Source organism: Danio rerio, chromosome 6 (assembly GCF_049306965.1).
Source record: "Danio rerio strain Tuebingen ecotype United States chromosome 6, GRCz12tu, whole genome shotgun sequence".
In the NCBI taxonomy this organism is placed as follows: Eukaryota; Metazoa; Chordata; class Actinopteri; order Cypriniformes; family Danionidae; genus Danio; species Danio rerio.
The window spans coordinates 6,126,488-6,148,445 of record NC_133181.1 but is presented as its reverse complement, the minus strand read 5'-3'; the positions used below and the strand labels follow the sequence as shown (position 1 = coordinate 6,148,445).

Genomic DNA, 21,958 nt, shown 5'->3' with positions numbered 1-21,958 from the left:
GCGCCGGCCCTGGTTATAATTGTGTTCTTTTATGTTTTTATTGTAAGAACTTCATTATAAAATGTAAAAAAAAAAAAAAAAAAAAAAAAAAAAAAAAAATATATATATATATATATATATATATATATATATATATATATATATATATATATATATATATATATATATATAATTATTAATATGATTGAAGTATTTTTTCTTTTTTCAATATTAATAATTTAGGAAATTACCATGACATATCTTCGGCCCACACCCTCAATCAAGTTTGATTTTTGGCCCTTTATATGAAAAAGTTTGGGTGTAGGGAATAACTTTTGTCTCTTAAGTTTCAAGCCAGCATTAATAAACCTTATTTAATAAACCCCTCAATCAATCAATCAATCAATCAATCAATCAATCAATCAATCAATCAATCAAGAAGAAAAAAAAACTCAACTTGCTAAGGAGCTCATAAAATTCTTCAGGACTCTCATCTCAGCTTTTTACAATGTGTCCTGCATTCTCAAATAAACACACACACACACATACACACACATGGTAGGTGCTTGTGACAGTATATGCTGTGGAGTGTGTCAGTCAGGGAAGAGGTCATCCTGCTTGCTGAGCTTTCAGCTTTGCCTTTATTTTGTCCCGACTCCCATGAGGCCAGCCGAGCTCAAGGACAGGCCTCGGTGAGTCTATATTACTAATGCAAACGCCACACAAACACACATGACTGAACGACTGGGACTGCATGAATATACAGCTCTGCCATTCAGCTTCACATGGATGAATCTTCTTTTCAACCAAATACAGACGGTTTTAGATCACATACTTTTTATTAAAAATCTAACAATAACAACCCATATAAAATCGTGATTTGTAGGATGAATTTCCCACAGTATGCTTTGTGAACCAACCATAATGCAGCTCAAGAACAGGTGACTGTGACTATACGAAGTATAAAACGGATTCCTCTGTTCTTGTTACATGACTCTAATAAGCTGATGTGATTTGATTGGTTGGCTGATTGATTTGTTTGATTAGTTTGTTGGCTTTTTTATTGATTTAGTTGGTTGACTTATAAATTTGATTGGTTGGTTTATTGATTTGATTGATTGGTTGGCTGATTGATTTGATTGATTGGTGGGCTGATTATTTGATTGATTGGTTGACTGATTTAATGGTTGATTGGCTTTCTGATTAATTGATTGGTTGACTGATGGATTTGATTGGTTGGATGATTGACTTGATTGGTTGGTTGATTGAGTGGCTGATTGAAGAGTTGAATCATTGGTTTGCTTGATTGGTTGACTGATTGACTTTGATTGATTGATTAATTGATTGATTGATTGATTGATTGATTGATTGATTGATTGATTGATTGGTTTACTGATTTGATTGGTTGATTGGCTTTCTGATTGGTTTAATTGGTTGACTTATTAAGTTGGTTGATTGGCTTTCTGATTGATTTAATTGATTGGTTGACTAATGGATTTGATTGATAAGTTGAGTGGCTGATTGATATGATTGGTTGGATGATTGATTTGATTGGTTGGCTGGATAATTTATTTGGTTGGTTGGATGATAGATTGATTGGCTGATTAAATTAATTGATTGGTTGACTGATTGATTTGATTATTTGGCTTTCTCATTGATTTGATGATTTGGTAGAGTGGCTGATTGATTTGATTGGTTGGTTGAATGGCTGATTGGTTTGATTGATTGGTTGGCTGTCTGATTGACTTGATTAGTTGGTTGGGGTTCTGATTGGTCTGATTGATTGGAAAATTGATTTAATTGGTTTGCTGTTTTAATGCTTGGTTAAATGCCTGATAGATAGATAGATAGATAGATAGATAGATAGATAGATAGATAGATAGATAGATAGATAGATAGATAGATAGATAGATAGATAGATAGATAGATAGATAGATAGATAAAAAAACTACATAAAGTACACAAAGATTTGTAATACCTCTTAAATTATTCAAACATAAAAAGGATCAGTGTTTTTAGACGTTGGCAATATGATGATATTGTATTTTTCAGTGTCAGTGTTTATTCATGTGTATTTTACATGCAAATGCGATTATCCCGGTTAAATACAGCCGCTTCCCGATGTCTGAGAGTGAGAGAGTGCAACTTCAATTTTACACTTGATCTCACAGCAAAAATTTGTCTCTTAAAACTAGACTGGAATAAAAACCCATTAGCTGATTTTCTCCCCAACTACAGTAATATGCTGAGAAACATAACTGCCCATGTTACGCACATTAGATTTTATTGCAGTCAAACATTAGCAATAATATAAAATACCAGTAATAATGAATATTTTAGACTGCTACTATAATTATAATTTGAAAGCATTGCTTATTGCTTTAAATGCATCACTGTGATAATGTGCAAAGAATATGCCATTCTGTATTGCAATATATGTAATCTATTTTTAAAGCCATTTCTCAGTGAATATAGACAATCTATTTTGGTGCATTTAAACATAACAGTTTTATTAAACAGTTACATTCATTAAAATAAGAGCATGGTTGCCTAACATCATTATAAATGGACAGATAATATAATGGACATTTAATTTGTAATGAGGTGTTGCAACAAATACAAAATGTAAAATAAATGTAATAATTTTCCTCTGCATTAAAGTTTACAAATTTTCCCCCTAACATTTTACGTTGGATCCTATTTTTTTTTGCACAAGTTCCAGTTTTGGCATTGGTACGATCTAATTTAATGTATTTAAACCAATATAATTCATTTATTTTATTTTCAGCTTAGTCACTTTATTAATCTGGGGTTGCCACAGTGAAATAAACCGCCAACTTATCCAACATATTTTTTAAGCAGTGGATGCCCTTCCAGCTGCATTCCATCACTGGGAAACACCCATACACTCCCATTCACACACACATACACTACGGACAGTTTAGCTTGCCTAATTCACCTATAGCGCATGTCTTTGGACTTGTGGGGGAAACTGATGACAACGACCATGAGGGCGAAGACCAAGAGGATGAAGACAAAAGAAGATGACAACTGAGACCAAGATGACAACAACCGTAATGATGAAGATGAAGACAAAGAAGACCAAGACAAAAAAAAAAATGAAGACTAAAACCAGACGATGAAGACAAAACAGATATTGACGAAGAAGACAAAGACAAACGTGAAGATAATGATGAAGACTAAGAACAAAATGACAATGACCAAAAGGACAAAGAAGAAGACGAACAAGAGGACAAAGACAACCACGATGAAGACAAAAAAGATGAAAACTAAGACAAGACGATGAAGATGAAGACAAAAAAAGATGAAAACTTAGAAGATGAGGACTGAGACAAAGATGACAACAACCGTAACGATGAAGATATTGACGAAGCAGACCAAGACAAACGTGAAATTAATGATAAGGATGAAGACCAAGAGGACGACAACAAAGAAGGTGAAGACAAAAAAAAAAAAGATTTAGATCAGATGAAAGATGGCAAAGAAGAAGATCACAACTAAGACCAAGAGGAAGACGAATATGACGACTAAGACTAAGATGACAACAACCATAAGGATGAAGATGAAGACAAAGACCAAGAGGATGAAGACAAAAAAGATAGCGAAGAAATGGAAGATGACAACCAAGAAGATGAAGATGACAATGACCATAAGGATGAAGATCAAGACCAAGAGGATGAAGACTAAGATTAGACAAAGAAAAAAACAAGATGAAGAAGAAGAAGACTAAGACGACAAGGAAGAGGGTTTGTGACATTGAAACCAAGATATTTCCATATTAATGGCATGCTGTTTTTGTTGATATGAATTAGTCTGTTAATGCTTCTGAAGTGGCAGATGCCATCATCCCACTTGTCCGCGCTTTCCTGTTTGTTTGTTTTTTATTGATTGGACAGTATGAAAGTAAGACGGACGTCACACATTTTCTCTGGGAGATGAAATTTAAATAATATATATTGCATATCACAGCCTCTTGCGATTAGCTAATTGCAACATTTAAAATCGTGATTCGATTTTGATTAATCGCACAGCCCTACTCCATGCCTTCTTCACCTCGGCTTTTTGTTTATTTGTGACAAATTGCATTTAAATAATGTTATTATTGTTAGTAGTATTATTTATTAAATATATATTTACATTTGTTTTAATATAAAGAAAGCTAGATTTGTCTACCTGTCAGGTTTTGGGAAAGTATGCATCACCATATGGGGCATAAGAATAGTTTGAGTGTTTGGATGTTTGTTTTTTTTAACCACAGTTTGTTATTATTGTTTATTAATTTGTTTGCTGAAATTTAGAACTGAATATAGAAATAGCTTTGAAACAAATGCTTGCTCTTAACAAACAAAAAAAATATGTAGGCCAATGGATGTCTTCAGTGAAGTGACTTTTCACCGTTTCCTTACTAAGGAGTAAAGCAAAGAGTAAAAGGAAAGTAAAGAGAAAGTAAAGAGGCCAAATGGAGGAGGCTCATTCTTTATCTTCACACAGATGGTCTGTTTATCCGTTTTCTCACTAGTGAAGTGTTCAGTTTTTCCTACTTGCAAAGTTCTCAATGTGAGTAGCAAATGCGTTATGGCGTGATGCAACTGACTTTTAAAGGGAATGTGAGAAAAGACTATATTTTTCCATCTTAAAAATAGCTAAATTAGATTAATATCTGCCCTTAATGCTTTTGTACCATGTACTTTCAGGCTGATTTAGATATGTTCTGGCGCAGCCTGCACGTGGTCGCATAACCCTTATCGTGGCCGTCACCGACACTGATGCGTACCTCTCAAAAAACTTAAACTATACGTCACAACGACAGATAGAGCAAGGTCTGTAATTGGTCGACTTTGTAGAGCTAAAAAGTGTAGGTGGGGGTGAGACCCAGCCTGATAGAGCGAATGTTTACAAGTGTTGAGTCCCGTGAAGGAGCTTCAGATGGAAACTGTTGTTTTGTGTTTATCTTATGATTAGAGTTGTTGCATCTCCGGTGGTTTGAGCCACTTGTTTGAGCCACTTGTGCATTAAGGTAGTGTTCAGAAAAAAATAAAACACCAGTGAAGAAACTTGACACAAAACTAGCTAGCAAACTAGCTTTCTGGATGTGTTATAGCACGCAAAAGTGTAAATGCACCATTACATGTATTGCATGCACCCTGGGTCACGCCGATCACTCGACGCATCGCTTGAATCGTTAAAATAGAGCCCTTTATGGTGTTTTAACCCAACAAAGAAACAAACATAGCCCCAAATCTTTAAATCTTTCTTAAAATAGAACATTTGTAACACAAAAGAAATCTTGTAAAATAAACCAACTTTTGCAGCTTGCCAACAAGATACCAACACGTTCACTGTGTTACTTCTGTTCAAAACACTGCAGTTTCTTCACACCACATTCGATGCCGTTTGCTTTAATGGATCGCTAGACCTTCTGTCTCTCTTGATAATGAGAGACGTGAAACCCAACCGTGTCAAACGCCCCAAAAATCTGTTAAAGGAAAGGTGCCCGCGAGGTGCGTGGAGACAGAGATGTATGCGGGTGACAGTAACAGGCTTGTGGTGAGTAATGGAAGAGGAAGTAAACACAAATAAATGTATTAAACTGAGGACGAGCTTTTGTCCTCCTCAGTCGCAGAGTCTCTGACTGAGAGCAGGCGTGAATGAGAGTGAATTATAGGCCATTTACCCTCGCTCGACTCCAGCGAATTATTCAAATGCAGAGGGTGTTTCTTGCAAATGGCCACCTTGACTTTCATCCGTGTGCAGGGTTTCACCAGGGACACATGAGGGGAGAATTTGCTTAAAGGACGTCTCGCTGCTCAAATAATGTGTTTTGTGCATTACTTTTATTATAGGTTTTTACTGGAGTGTATATTTGTGATGCTCCATTCCTGTTTTTCTTGGACAAATCACTTTCAGAAAAGCCACTGCTTCTTGTGATCTTCATGACTTTGCTTTGATAGTCTACTTTAGACAGTGTTCTAACATTTAGTAAATGGATCTCTTGCCAAGTATTTGCAGTTTCTTTTAGGAACATACATGTCTTATAGGTGAATATTGGTACTTTAAATGAAGAATTATATACATATACAGTGAGGGGAAAAAGTATTGAAAACCTTGTTTTTTTTGTTTTTGTTTTTTTTTTAATAATATTTTCAAAGGACCTGTTGACATGGAATTGAACTAGATTTTGGTAAAAAAAAAAAAACATAAAAGACATTAAAGTATACAAAAATAAATAAATCAGTAGAATGACACAATGAAAAAGTACTAAATTACTGAACGTATTTAATACTTTAAAGGCTTTTTTTTGGGGAGAGGCAACTTAAAAATGCCTCTCTTGTGGAGAATGAAATTACATGCATTGTTTAGGTATGATTTTTTATTTTTATTTTTTACACCAACTTGTAAATATGTTGATGGTTTTTTGGTTTTCGTCTATCCAAACCAATCTTTATTTTGTATTTTTAATTGGGTTTGAGTCAGGTGATTAGCTGAATTATTAGAGACAGAATAATTAACAGAATTATTTGCCACTCTTTGATTTTTTTTCTTGTTTTACGGAGCAAGGACATTTTCACAGCATGTCTGATTTTTTCTTCTGAAGAAAGTCTTATTTGTTTTATTTTGGCTAGAATAAAAGCAGATTTTAATTTTTGTTAACCATTTTAAGGTCAAAATTATTAACCCCTTTAATCATTTTTTTTCCATAGTTTAGAGAACAAACCATCGTTATACAATAGCTTGCCTAATTACCCTAACCTGCCTAGTTAACCCAATTAAGCTAATTAGGCTTTTCAATGTCACTTTAAGCTGTATAGTAGTGTCTTGAAAAATATCTAGTCAAATATTATTTACTGTAATCATGGCAAAGATGAAACAAATCAGTTATTAGAAATAAGTTATTAAAACTATAGAAATGTGTTGAAAAAAAATCTTCTCTCGGTTAAATAGAAATTAAACAAAGTAAACAGGGGCTAATAATTCTGACTTCAACTGTATATACAATTTATTTATTTATTTAAGGTTTACAAGAACAACTTAGTGAACGAAGCTACAGTACAGTATGTCTCTCGTACTGTTTAATGTCACGATAACCAGCGATTCACACATGACAGATCGCTGGTGAACTACAAATCCTATCAGGCCATGTCACACACACACCAGTTGCTCATCATGGCTGATGGGATGCACACAGCTGAGGCTTGTGATTACTGATCATTCAGACTATTTATACACCACACATAAACCAGTTTGGAGTTTATGATGTTGATGTATGTTTGTATTCCTTTGTTTTTTGACCTTAGCCTTGTTTCATCCCGTTCGCCACCTATTTTGATTTTATATTAGTTTTTGACTACGTTTTTGGATTCCCATTTTTGTACCAGTCACCTCTGTTTGTCCCTGTTTTGCTTAAATATAATATATATATATATATTTTTTTATCTGCTCTTGGATCATCGTCTCTGTTGTTCCTTGCTCTGATCCCCTCATGTTACAGTTTAATATATTCACAAAAAAAAATTGTAATTTACAAACTGTACATAAAATTTTACCATTTTCTGTACTAATCCTGAAACTAAAATAAAAACCAAATAAATATGTATTTACATGCGTTTTCTTAAGTAAACAAATAGACTCAATGATAGACTTAAGCATCTGCTGATTTGTGTGGGTGCAGATTTTGTGTGCTAAAATATGAAATATCATATCGGTAAGAAGAAAACATTACATTTAATCAAGATATTTTGCTGATAAAATTATTTGGCAACAAAACAGAAAACAATATAGCAGAATTTAGGTATAAATGCTATGTAATCACCTAATAACATTCCATTGGTTCTCTATTTGATTTGATTAGCACCTATTCTCTGCATACTCCTCAACAAGCATGTTTGTTTCCATTATCAGCACAAGCATTTGACTGTCTCCAAGCACAACCCAACATCAGTATTCATAATAAACATCAGTTTTCCTTAAATCAGTTTATATCATCACACTTACTTAGTCAAACATCTTTTATGTCCTTCCCCTGTTTTTTTGTCTGTCAATCTCTGGCTCCAGCACTGTACGGCCTATGGATCAATCACGAAATCCAATTAGGGCATCATCATTCGGGCCCCTTCGTTCTGTAAATGATGGCCGCTGACACACGAGGAATACGACTCCATCTATCAGCGCTGTTTTAAACCGTTTTAAGAGACTCTTCCCTCTGTTTCTCACTTCTCAGCTCACTCATCATCACACACACACACACACACACATCTGTTCACATGCTTTGCCCCCTTTAATTCTGGTGCTGGAGCTGAACAGTGTTTGAAGAACTGTGGATATGCATGAAGAAGCCAGTTTTCATACTTAGATGATCTTAGAGAGTTGAAAGAGTGACCCTACTCTTTTTTTAAGTGGGACAGATTCTGGAATTACTTTTGTATTTATATTCATTCTTTAACATATTCTAAGTTTGAAGTCATTAACATAAAAAGCATGACATTTATGGACAATTACAGTTTTTCTCAGTCGCTTTGGTGCATTTCTCACAACACTATTTACATTTGCACAGCAAGTCATGCATTTCTCAAAACAATTAGTCATTTGTGCACATCCTAGTAGCAGTTTCTCATTCTTTCCATCAAATTGCAAATGCTTTTGGACATGCATCAATTGTTTTCATACAACTCTCTGCTGTTTATTACATTATCATTTGCTTATGTCATGTCAGTCAAAATTAACTAGACTTGTGAATGCTGAATAGTCATTCCATATAAAACTAATAGTCCTCATTGAAATACTTGAGTCATTACATACAAAAATGTTGAACTAGGTGTCAAAATCTGACTAGCAAGTTTGCTAAAACAAATTTAAATCTTTATTTTCCTGAAAATGTCTTAAAAATTTAAAAATTTGATTAATGATTTACAGATCTGTGTATGTTGTAGGCTCAGTTCCAATATGTACTGCAATATTACAGTTGTACAGTTGTGCACAGCTCTACCCAAAGGGAGTGTATGTTTGTTGTAACTAAGGGTGTATTTATTCTTTTGCACAATGCTGTGAATAAATTAGGATTGTAAAGAGCAAATGCATTAAAAATGTGAAACATACATATCCAGTGTCTTGTACTCAGATACCTCACTAAATGCAGTGATGTCTAACTTTACTGTAGCTTTCAAATGGCTGTGTGAATAGTATATAGTGCTTTCTTGAGCATTTTCAGCAAGTGTCACCAAAATCAGACTTTTTTTCAACCCAAGCTCATTCTGAAAACGTAGTCGCGCAGACGTTTCTGGAGACAACGGAATACGTTCCAGGAGGTACGTACGGCTGCATTTTTTTTTTTTTTTCAAGAGAACGCTGCGGGGCGGTGTGACGCTGTTCCCTTTTGCGCTTGCCTGCCGGCCGGCCGGCCGAACGCTTACCTCCTTGTGGAGGGCTTTTTTACGCTGCAACCCGTTTGTCAACTCAGCTCACCGTGTATGTTGGCAGGCTCGAGATGCAGAGAGGAATTGACCATGGCGACCTGTTTTTCGAGACCGGGGAAGAGCGGTTCCAGCAATCAGGTAAGACAAAAACAGAATCCCAAAAATTAAGTGAGTTTCGTAACAGGGTGAGAACGAGGTGAAATCCGAGGTAGAAAAACGCGGTAGAAAAAAAAATCAGGGCTTTTATTTTTTTTGGACGGCTTTTGTAAACTGTTATCCGGGTTTAGGGAAGCGAGCGGGCGGGCGGGTCGATCGGTAAAATTGGTTAGGTTCAGGGAAGGAGGAGGGCGGGTCGGCCGATTGGCTGGTCGCGCAGTCAATCATCCGGTCAGTCGGACATCGGCCTCTGGTGGGTTCACGCGAGAACAGCGCGGGCGCGAACTGCACTCGCGAGAGGCGTCTGAGATGCGAAAAAGCGCACAACAGCGACCTCTCGCGAATTCGCAAAAACAAAAACTGCAGCCGTACGTACCTGCCGGGACATATTCTGCGGTCTCCAGAAACGTCCACGGGACTACGTTTCTACAATGAGCCTGGGTTGCTTTTTTTGCACTGAAAAAATGTAGAGAGTAAACTTCATAATGAAAACATGACAACGCCATTTGACTATCTTGTTCATAAACAATGGTGTCAGGACTTTTCATCTTGATGGCACTGACACTTTAATTGACATGAATACTTGCGTTTGAGGGATGAGCTATCCATTTTGAGCATGTGACGCACATTTGCAGGTTATCAACTAAGTTTTGCAGTTTGTACTAATTGTTTTGAGAAATGCATAAACTGTTGTGCTAAATCCACCAGTGTTGTGAGAAACACACCAAAGCGACTGAGAGAAACTGTCTCTTTAAAAATGTCAAAATAGGAACAGAATGATGAAACACGCAACAAATGGGTTCAGTTGCCTTGTACTCTACAGTCTTTATTATATCGTGTTGCTGTAATATATATGCTGATTGTACAACGAGGAGAGCGGTGTTCTTGGGCTCTTGCGAGAACAGCTAATTATTTATCTTTTTGTAGAATTGTTTACCCGTCATTTTAATTGTCTAAATTACAGTGGTGTAATTTGCTGCTGTGGAATTTCTTCACGACTGACTTCATATTTGTGGATCGCGGTTCACTGCTCGAGACAGATTTTGTGGAAGCAACTTTTGGTTTGCTGCTTGCAAGCAGTTTAACTAAGTTTTAACTGCTTGGTTTGCCTTTAAAAAACTTCTGCTGATTGATTTTCATTATAGTCTGCTGGGTGAACATCATATACTGCTTATTACAAATACAGCTTTTAGTGGGAGCTTTGAATTTTCTTGTATATTTAACATGCATTTTGCATGTAGTTTTAAACCTTAGTTGAGCTGGGCTACACTTTATTTTACAGTGTTTTTTGTAATGTCAAGTCAAGACAACAAATACTTTAATGTTGATTTAATTTATTGTTTCAACAAAAAATTTTTTGTTGTAGTTTAAAGGTGCAGTGGGTGATCTTCCACAATGCTAACAGCTTAGCATATATATATATATATATATATATATATATATATATATTACAGGGTAACTATACATTTCAGGACTGAGCACCATTAACTGCATGTAAATAATATATGGTTATGATGAGGGTTGAGTCTAGATGCATGTAATTATGCATCATTTGGTTGCATTTTATTTTAGAGTGTACTTAACATGTACATGAAGTGTAATTACCTAATAAAGTGCTGGTTTATAAAATCTCATTAGGGTTTAAGTTAGGTTCAGGGGTAGGACTGTTTATTATCTTTTTATTACCAGTACATGTCAATGATATAAACAGAGTAACATAAATAAAATATAACAGTAAAGCTTTATTTTAAGTAACAATTTACAATATTTACTACTGGCTAATTACCTTCCTATTATTAAGATATTAACGGTTTATTAAAGTATGATCAAATTTTACATTCCTAATCCTACCCAGTGCTTAAACCCAACTACTGTTTGTAGCTAATTAGTAATTTATTGAGCTAAACGTTTTAGTTAATGGTAATAGAGTGAATTGTACATTAAAATAAAATGTGACAACAAATAACCTGTGTACAATTGAAGTCAGAATTATTAGCCCCCCCTGAATTATTAGCGCGCCTGTTTATTTTTTCCCCAATTTCTGTTCTGTTCTGGGAAGATTGTTTCAGCACATTTCCAAGCATAATAGTTTTAAAAACCTATTTCTAATAACTGATTTATTTTATCTTTGCCATGATGACAGTAAATAATATTTTACTAGATATTTTTCAAGACACTTCTATACAGCTTAAAGTGACATTTAAAGGCTTAACTAGGTTAATAAGGTGAACTAGGCAGGTTAGGGTAATTAGTCAATTTATTGTAGAATGATGGTTTGTTCTGTAGATTATCGAAATAAAAATAGCTTAAAAGGGCTAATAATTTTGTCTTAAAATTGTTTTTTAAAAAATTAATAACTGCTTTTATTCTAGCCGAAATAAAACAAATAAGACTTTTTTCAGAACAAAAAATATTATCAGACATACTGTGAAAATTTCATTGCTCTGTTAAAAATCATTCGGGAAATATTTAAAAAAGAAAATAAAAATCAAAAGGGGGCTAATAATTCTGACTTCAACTGTATATACATTACATTTATCTGATAAAAATGAAGTCATAGCGATAGACTTTCTGAGCTAACTGTAATCTGAACATTAGAGTATGTGAGGTGTTAGTTTTTGTACCTTATTGTAAAAACAGCAGACATAGTTATTATCAATAATTAACAGCTTCTCAGAAATTAATCTCACACCTATATATGAAATGTTACACATTAGAGAATATATGCTGTTTCTTAGGCATATCTTGGGCATTACGATTCATAAAAATCTTGAGTATTCTCTGATATAAACTGTTTTATTGTTTACTGTTTGTTGGTTGTTTTAAAGTCCTGCTATTGTGCAATTTTATGTCCTCAATGCTACAAAAATACTTTCTAAATCTCAAAATATACATTGACGCATCACTATTTCTTTCTAAAAAACCTCCTCTGCTCTGATTGGTCAGATGTCCCACTCTACTGTGATTGGTCAAACGCTTAAAACACTCAAAATTAAATGCTCATTATCCGAATTGTGGCTACAAGATGTTTCCTCAGCATATGCAAACAAATAAAATAACCATTAATTTAATGCTGGAGTCCGTGATCATTGATGAACGTAATTGTATCAATACATACTGTAGTCTATGCAATTCATAACACTTATTCATGAGCTGTGTTCTCTTTTGTCTTTTTTTTTTTTTTTTTTGTTCCTTTAGGCTGTCTTTATCAAGGACTGGCAATCAAACCAAGACAGAAAAAAAGCCTGGTATCAAAGTAAAGTGTCTTCCATTCATACGCCACACCAAACGGGCAGCACTTTGATTTCATTTGATATACAAATCCACCTGTGCGATTTGAATTGGTTACACACACTGTAAAAAGTGCTACACTCACAAAGTTGGTTCTATCTACTTTAAATAATTGCAATCTAGTTAATTTTATTTGTTTTATACCAAAAAAATAAAATTTGCTTCCTCTTTACTTAAAATATATCAGTTTTTATATAACTGTATATTTTGAATAAAACTAATGCAATTTATTTGAGTAGATTTTTGTACGTGGTTATTGTGTAGAATAAATGTTATAAAAGTGAGTTGACACAGACAATTTATTAGAGCAGCTGTCGATGTGGGCAGGTGTTCATAAAACGTGATTTTAATTGTTTGGCTTGACTCCTTTTTCATTGCCCGGGATTTAGCAGGCAGACGCAGCTTCTGCAATGGTCGACATTAACTGCTCCCAGCAGCGGATCTGATTAACACGGTAAGTTGCAAATTTAGCCGAATGATAATTGTAAAGTCATGCAAAACTGCTGTCTTCGGTAGACAGGTGAGGTTTTAGCTTTGTAAATTGTACTGTAGCCTCAGGTATGTTACCAGTTAGACTGCTCTCACATGGAAAGCTAAGTTTGCTAACGCTAACCAACGCTAGTTTATGCTAACGATTAAAAGTGATATTATTGAGAAAAAATAGTGAAAGTAGTTTTAAAACACTTAGTAGGTATAACTAACGTTGCAGAACCGATTAACAAGGTCACTGGTGGGCGGTCGGGGTGTGGGGGTTCAGTTTGTTAGCGCTAACTTAGCTAAAGTTAGCTCACCTAAGTTATAGCAGCACATTAAGGATGGATATTAAATGCAGAAACGTATGCAACAGTTAAGTAGTTTGTGTTTAACGTAAGAGAAAGTATAACTTAAAGTTTGTGTTTTAGAGATTTAGTCCATAAGTTTTTTAATGCTGCATAGTGAATAAATTACAGATTTACAATTTATTTTAACTTAAATTACATTTACTACTGATGTTTACAGAACCATTTAAACTGTATGCACCTCATTCTAAAATGCATGTTCTTGGTCTTTAGATACCAAAGTGATTTTGTTACCTGTGGATCTTCAAACTTCACATCCAGGTAAGAAAAACATTAGATACAACTACAGCTATAATTATTTGCAGGCAAGTAAAACATTGGTAAAATTGCAAACAATAGTGGGCTCCATAGAATTAACTTACATTTGATATCTGAAGATTTTTTTATGTGTGCAACAGTAAAAACAGCATAAAAATATGCTAATGCAGTTTCTTATTATCTGTCAGTCTTTCAATAAAGCTAACTGATAACACTGAATCACTGAACTGTCATTTGCCAGTGACATTAAATTTGAAGAAAAAGTCAATTAAATGTAGCTTTAGCAAAAATTTAATGTAAACCTTAATGTAATGTGTAAAATGGCAATGTATTTATTTATTTATTTATTTAATAAAATTTGTATTATGACGTGCAAAGTTTGGTGCAAAATGAAGATGACAATTAAATTATAGAATTTGTATTCTATAATTTTCATATATCCATTTTCAAACAGTTGTAATATCTAAATTAAATACACATTCTTATGCTTTATAAGTTGCCAAAATAAACAAAAAATGTAATACCTAAATTTTAACAATTCTTTGATTGACAGGAAACCACAATGACATGCACTGTTACACTGAGTAAAATCACAGTTTTCTTTAAAATTTGATAACTAAAAACACCTGGAATAATGTAATTACACAACCTCTATAACCTTTTTTTATTTTTTAAATAGAAGTTAGGTAATTTTAACTAAGGTAATTTTTAACTGATAAACTAAGGTGTTTCATCCATGCATCATTCTCACTGGACTTTTGTAACTTCACTTGTAGTTATTTTCTATTTAGTATTTAGCTATTTAATGTTGTTTGGTAGCAACCACCTGAACTCCTGTTTCTTTTTGTCTCTACCAATAGAGTTGTGAGGAATCAGAGGTGCATGCGGCTGCCCACGGGAAAAATTTGCCATCAGCCCAACACAGTTTGGATTATCATAGGACTGTCAGAGGTTTGCCAAACCTGTCAAATGCATGATGGCTCCTGTTTGGACTTACCGATGTCCTCGACTTCAAGTATCCATCGAAACTGTATACATTTGAGATATATTAGAGACTCTTTGTGGGACTGGACATTATGCATCCTAAATCTTCATCAAAATATGCAAATCTCCTCACTGAGTTGCCTTGGATGATTTCTCAATAGGATCTGGTATTATTATTGTTTTTATTTATGTATTGTGTATGTGTAGCCACATTAATGGCCTATTTTGTAGTCACTATTAAAAGGAACATCGATTGATATTGAATACATGTTATGGTCTTTAATCCATCTTCCCATTCTTATTTAATTGTTATTGACAGGAAAGTCTGTTTATCTGTTTTTACTAGTGTATATTGTGCTTACAATATAGAAACGAAGATTTATTTTCTGAGGTTACAGCCAGAAGTCAATTAAATTAGTTTTAAATGACATATGCATGATTAATTTTATTTAGATCATTAAGTTCATAATACTTAATTAAAATGAGTACAGTCAACATATAGCAATGAATAAGTAAGTTAAGTTTAACAAAAAAAGTAAGTTTATCTGATTTGAGTAATTTTAGAAATATTAGTTGGCTCAACTTAATTTTATTGCATTTGTTTTAAGCAATGTTTTAGTGTTTAAAATACTTAAAAAAGGCTGGAAGTTGAATCAACCTAAAACGTCCGATGCAACCACTTGCCTCACTTTTTATAAGTTAAATCTAAGTAACATTTTTTACAGTGCAGAAGACCTTGCGTATGTCCTTTATATAAATGGGGTTTATCAGCATGATGCCATTAGCGTCTCTCCATAATGTAAGATATTATACGTTCTCCTCTCTGATCCGCTCATCAGTATGCATGACCGGCTTCCCGTCTTTCTAACATGCCAGGCAAGACTCAGCAGAATAAATTCATCTGCTAATCTTGTGCAATTCATTTCCCAAACCTCTGTTCTTCATAACCACCTCTGGAGATTTTAAAAGCCACAATTTTATATAGCAGTCACCACACTCGTAATACTCATCTTACACTGCTTTCAGAAAGTAAATGCATAAGTAGCGAGAATTTATTTTTTCAGCGTCCTCAAAGGTGAAGTTTTTTCTTCGTTCTGCTGAGCTGTTTGTCAACAGTGATTATGTAATTATAGGCTTGAGTTTTATAAGTGGAGAAACATTTTGTGTTAAATTGGAGGTTTTACTGTTTAGCTTGTCATGGAAACTATCCCAAAAAATGGCTTTAAGGGACGGCTCACTCCAGTGGTTGCCATATGCATATCCGCTTTCATATGACTTCCTTTTTTTGTTACTGAACACAGTAGGAACATTCTCATTACTGAGAAAAATGAATACATTAAAAATATATCAGAATATAAGTGTAATAATAATAATAATAAAAATGTATTATTATTATTATTATTATTATTATTATTATTATTATTATTATTATAAATGTAAATGAAAAAATAATCTAAACAACAACAACAACAATAATAATAATAATAATAATAATAATAATAATAATAGTTTGAATAATAATATTAATAATATAATTACAATTTTTATTAATCTTACATTTACATGTATAATAATAATAAAAATAGTCAATAACAATTATTATTATTATTATTATTATTATTATTATTATTATTACTACTACTTCTACATAATTTCAATTTACAATAAATGTAAAATGTACATTCTTAATAATAATGATAATAACAATTTTATTCAGATTCATATTATTATTCATATTTTCTATTATTATTATTATTATTATTATTATTATTATTATTATTATTATTATTATTAATGTAAATAAAAGTTTAATTAAACTAATTTAAAAATAGTAATAATGACTATTGATATTAATGCAACTATTATTATTATTATTACAGTTTTTTCATTTACACTAATTGTAAAATTGCATTCATAATAATAATAATAATAATAATAATAATAATAATAATAATAATAATAATAATAATTGTTAATATTATTATTATTATTATTATTATTATTATTATTATCCATATTAATCATATTATTAATATATTTTTATTATTATTATAAATGTAAGATTAATGCAATTATTATTATTATTAATTCATTCCTTCATTAATTTTCTTTTCGGCTTAGTCCCTTTATTAATCTGGGGTCGCAACAGCGGTATGAACTGCAAACTTACCCAGCATATGTTTTACACAGCGGATGCCCTTCCAGCTGCAACTATAATAATAATAATAATAATAATAATAATAATAATAATAATAATAATAATGTACAAAAACAAAAACAATAAGTATTATTTTTAATATTTTTTATTACAATTTTCTATGTATTCTCCAGTGAGACATAACAACAATGTCATTTAGCGCAGTGGTTCTCAAACGTTTTTCATCAAGTACCACCTCAGAAAAAAATTGTCTCTCCAAGTACCACCAAAATGAGCAGTATTGAAATAAAGTAGCGCAGTAGGCCCAGTAAAGCAGCTACAACTCTGCACAGTTAAAAAATGTGGCAAATTACATCAGAAATATAGGCTATATGTCATATATGACATATTGTATACATCATTTTTTGATCATTTTTGAAATGTGTGTAGCACATGTGTAGTACATGACATATTTCATTCCTCCGCGTACCACTAGAAGGAAGCCTGCGTACCACTAGTGGTACACGTACCACAGTTTGAGAACCACTGATTTAGCGTATTTGTCAAATTCAGTGTTGTTGTTTATTATTTTTTAAGCTATTTATTTTTTACTGTACATTATACTACAGAAGACATATAATAACAGAAAGCAACCAAAGAATCACCACACTTTTAAAACAAACCTCTCAAAAATAAAAACGACACAAGCAAGATGTAACAATATTCACAAATTATCGAAAATAAATCAATCAGTACATAGATACAAACATTGTTCAGTCAACATATACACACACACACAAGGTGAAGAGGTGACACTGTGGAAAATCACATTTAAATATTTGAAGTGTTTTGTTTTTTTTCTCAGTTGCTGTGAATCAATACTGAAGCTTACAAGTTCAAAAGGTTCATAATGCAGTCTAATAAATAAACATTAAATATTCAGCTGTATTAACATTCTTCTGAAGCTAAGCTTATTCATAGCACTTGCATGCAATGGAGGGACTGGTGCACATTTCAGAATGTCTTTTAGAAAATATAGGACATTTAAACGTACTGTACATGTATATATTAGACAGATGCTTTTATCCAAATCGATTTGCATTGTGTTAATTTGTCACTTTTGATCAGTTCTTACTTTTCCAAGGAATTTAATGTATGGTTTTAGTGCCATTATTTACTGTTTCAGCTTAGGAATGAATGATGAGTTTGGTTGTACTGTTTAGTTTTTATAATAGTGTAAAAAACATTATATGTAAACCCACACAGACACACACACACACACACACACAGTAATATGCCTTGGGCAATTATGGAGGGAGCGAAATTTGGATCCACTTCATTTCTCTAAAGGCATTCAAGTCACTCTTAAACCCATCTTTAAATTATCTCAAATGAGCAGAGTTTAGTCATTTCCATTAATGTTATTAAAAGAAGCTAGTTTCATACTGGAAATAAGCTGATTCATTACAGCCACTGGAACATCATTTCAATGCTAATGATTAATATGAAGACACAGAGGGATGCTGGGTAAACAATAAGGCATCCTGATTATGCATTGTCATCTTAGGTTCGCAGTCTAGACACTGACAGAATATAAATATGAAGACATTGCCAATTAAACGCTGATGATACAACAGTGTAATACAAAAGTTGCAGTAATCTTTGCTTTGAGGATAAGGAATGTGAAAGGAATGGATGCTTCCGAAATTGCATACTTGTAGTAGGTGAAAAAGCCGACTCCGAGTAGTATGTCTGAATTGATTATATTGAAAAAAAATGTACACTGTATAAAACGATGTGACAAAAAGTCGTGACTACAAATGTTTTGTTACAGTAACATATTCGAAAAAGTTAATCAAGTTTCAACTACTTTTTTTAAGTTATGCAAAGCTTAACCTACAGTGGCCGGCAAGTGCAAAACAATACAAAGTGTGAAACACTTTTACGAAGCTCGAGACAAACGTACATTTTGAAAAACATGTTTACCTATCATAGGACACAATTATATAGGAAAAACATTTTACCAAGAACTAAAACAAATTTACATTTTAGAAAATAATAATAATAATAATAATAATAATAAGACGCAAAACACTTTAACCAGTCCCGAAACTTAAAAATTTACAATGACATTAACGGAAAGGGAATGGATTACCAATGGAAAAGTCAATCACAGGCCTTTTAATTTCAAGGATTTAACATCTAAATTAATAATGTAGCTGAACAAAAAAACAAATAAATAAAAAATTTAGAACAAAAAGAAAATTACAAAAACAAAACGAGTAAATAGAAAATTTAAATATATGAAATAAATAAATTACCCAACAAATAAATTGATAAATAAATAAATAAATGACTAAACTAATGACTAAATTATTCACTAAATAAACAAATAAATGACTAAATAAATGGCAAAATAATAAATAAATAAATAAATAAATAAATAAATAAATAAATAAATAAATGTTTTTAAACTAAGTTGCACAGGTTTGGAATGACAGTGGGATTTTTCATGTGTTTGATTGCTTTAGCAACAATATAAGTGTATCACAGTAAAAAACACACAACAAATTTAATATATTACTTATTTCTTGTTAATAAATAATTCAAAAGAATAACATTAATGTATTCATTTTTAAAAATTATTTTAATTATTTTATTATATTTTAAAGGAAGTGATTTATTTTTTACCATGAAATGATGCATAATCTAAACAGTTCTTTTGTTTAACTAAAGCATGTTTAAAATCAGATACCATGTTTTCTTTCTTCATATTGTTAGTTTTAGAGCACATGGATGTGAAAGAAACATCAATTCGACACTCGATTCAAACATTTCCCCGTTTCCCCGGCGGTCAGCTAATTAATGACCATTCTGTGTCTCGTGGCCTGCAAAGATACTGTGCTTTAATAAATCAATCATTCAAACGATTGTCAAATAAGGAAGAACTGGAAGTCCCCGTCTAATTATTAGCATATGAAGGTGTAAAAGGCTCTTTATTTCGCGGGGCTCTTTGGTGTCTTGTCTGGGGGGATTTTAATGGAAATCTCTTATCTGCAGAAAGTCTTTCAGGTGTTCAAAAGGCTTTCTGTTAAATAATATAATCCCTAAAGCTCCGACAATTACCACTAATTCCATTTTAATTCAGTGGAAAGGTGAAGTGACAGGGAACATTTTATAGCTTTGGAGCTGAAATGTGATTTTGATTTCAATTACTCTTCAGAGAGAAAAGACGAAATCTCGATAAGACAGTGAAGTGACTGAATTGGAGGCAACAGTTCTTGCAGCTAATGTGTTTCATTGTGCGTAGTGCTGTAGAGAGAGAAAATCTTACAATAGTTGCATCAAATATCATGTTTAATTTACATTCAGACTTTTTTTTTTTGTTTTCAAATCGGCTAAACTGATTTGTTATTTTAAGTGTATATGGATAAGTACATATTTTTGTTGATGATGACATGTATTGTTTGAAGATTTGTTTTAAGTGTATGATGTTCTGTTCAAGGTAAATAAATCAAATCAGGCTAATGTTTTGGTAATGTTTCCATTAAGATACAATAATAATAATAATAATAATAATAATAATAATAATAATAATAATAATAATAATAATAATAATAATAATTATTATTATTATTATTATTATTATTATTATTATTATTATTTAAAAAAATAATATCACTAATTATATATTCATAACTTAATAGCAACATTAACAAAATATTTGCTAGATGTGATCTTTTTATTTAAAGAAAAAAATATATATGTTTTTGCTATTTTTTTAAATGTTGAAGTTTTTTCTTCTTTCTACTTGCTCTGTGGGAAGATTATATTCATAATTTTACATTTTAATAGCATTAATTTCGAATGCAAAATATCTATAACTTCCAGCAAGCAAGGATCTATGAAGATGCATAAATAATGATTTTTACTTGCATTAAATAATTATTTACACAAATGTTCCTTACCCTCAGCCTATTGAACAATGGACTTGATTTTTGCAATTTACACTATATATATATATATATATATATATATATATATATATATATATATATATATATATATATATATATATATATATATATATATATATATATATATATATATTATACAGTTGAAGTCAGAATTATTAGCCCCCCTCAATTATTAACCCCCCTTCACCCAATTTCTGTTTAACAGAGAGAAGATTTTTTCAACTCATTTCTAAACATAATAGTTTTAGTAACTCAGTTCTAATAATGGATTTATTTTATTTTTGCCATGGTGATAGTAAATAATATTTTACTAGATATTTTTCAAGACACTTTTATACAGCTTAAAGTGACATTTAAAGGCTTAACTAGGTTAAGTAGGTTAACTAGGCAGGTTAGGGTAATTAGACAAGTTATTGTATAACAGTGGTTTGTTCTGTAGACTATCGAAAAAATTTAGCTTAAAGGGGTAATAATTTTCTCTCAAATTCTTTAAAAAAAAATTAAAAACTGCTTTTATTCTAGCTAAAATAAAACAAATAAGATTTTATCGAGAAGAAAAAATATTATCAGACATACTGTGAAAATTTCCTTGCTCTGTTAAACATCATTTGGAAAATATTTAAAAAAGAAGAAAAAAAATTAAGGGGGCTAATAATTCTGACTTCAACTATATATATATAGCAAATTAAAGTTCTAAAAGTTTTGAACAACATGTAAATGAGTCAAAGATTTCAACATTTTTATTTATTTATTTATTTTTTTTCTGCGTGAAACATCTTTAATTCTCCCGTCTCCAATTCTTGAAGTTTTTTTTTTTTTTCTTGGAAAGAAACTTTCAACATCATGTTGTTACATTTTTGATCCATCAAACCTTTAATTTTAATTATAAATATCTTTTGATCACTG

At 32.0% G+C, this 21,958-nt stretch overlaps 1 long non-coding RNA gene across 1 annotated transcript; it reads left to right on the top strand.

Annotated features, from left to right (window-relative positions):
• Window positions 1–13,237: 13,237 nt before the first annotated feature.
• Window positions 13,238–15,202, top strand: LOC137495909 (uncharacterized). Its single transcript, XR_011015891.2, has 3 exons — window positions 13,238–13,311; window positions 13,910–13,957; window positions 14,815–15,202. It is a non-coding gene; the product is annotated as an uncharacterized lncRNA (long non-coding RNA).
• Window positions 15,203–21,958: the final 6,756 nt, after the last annotated feature.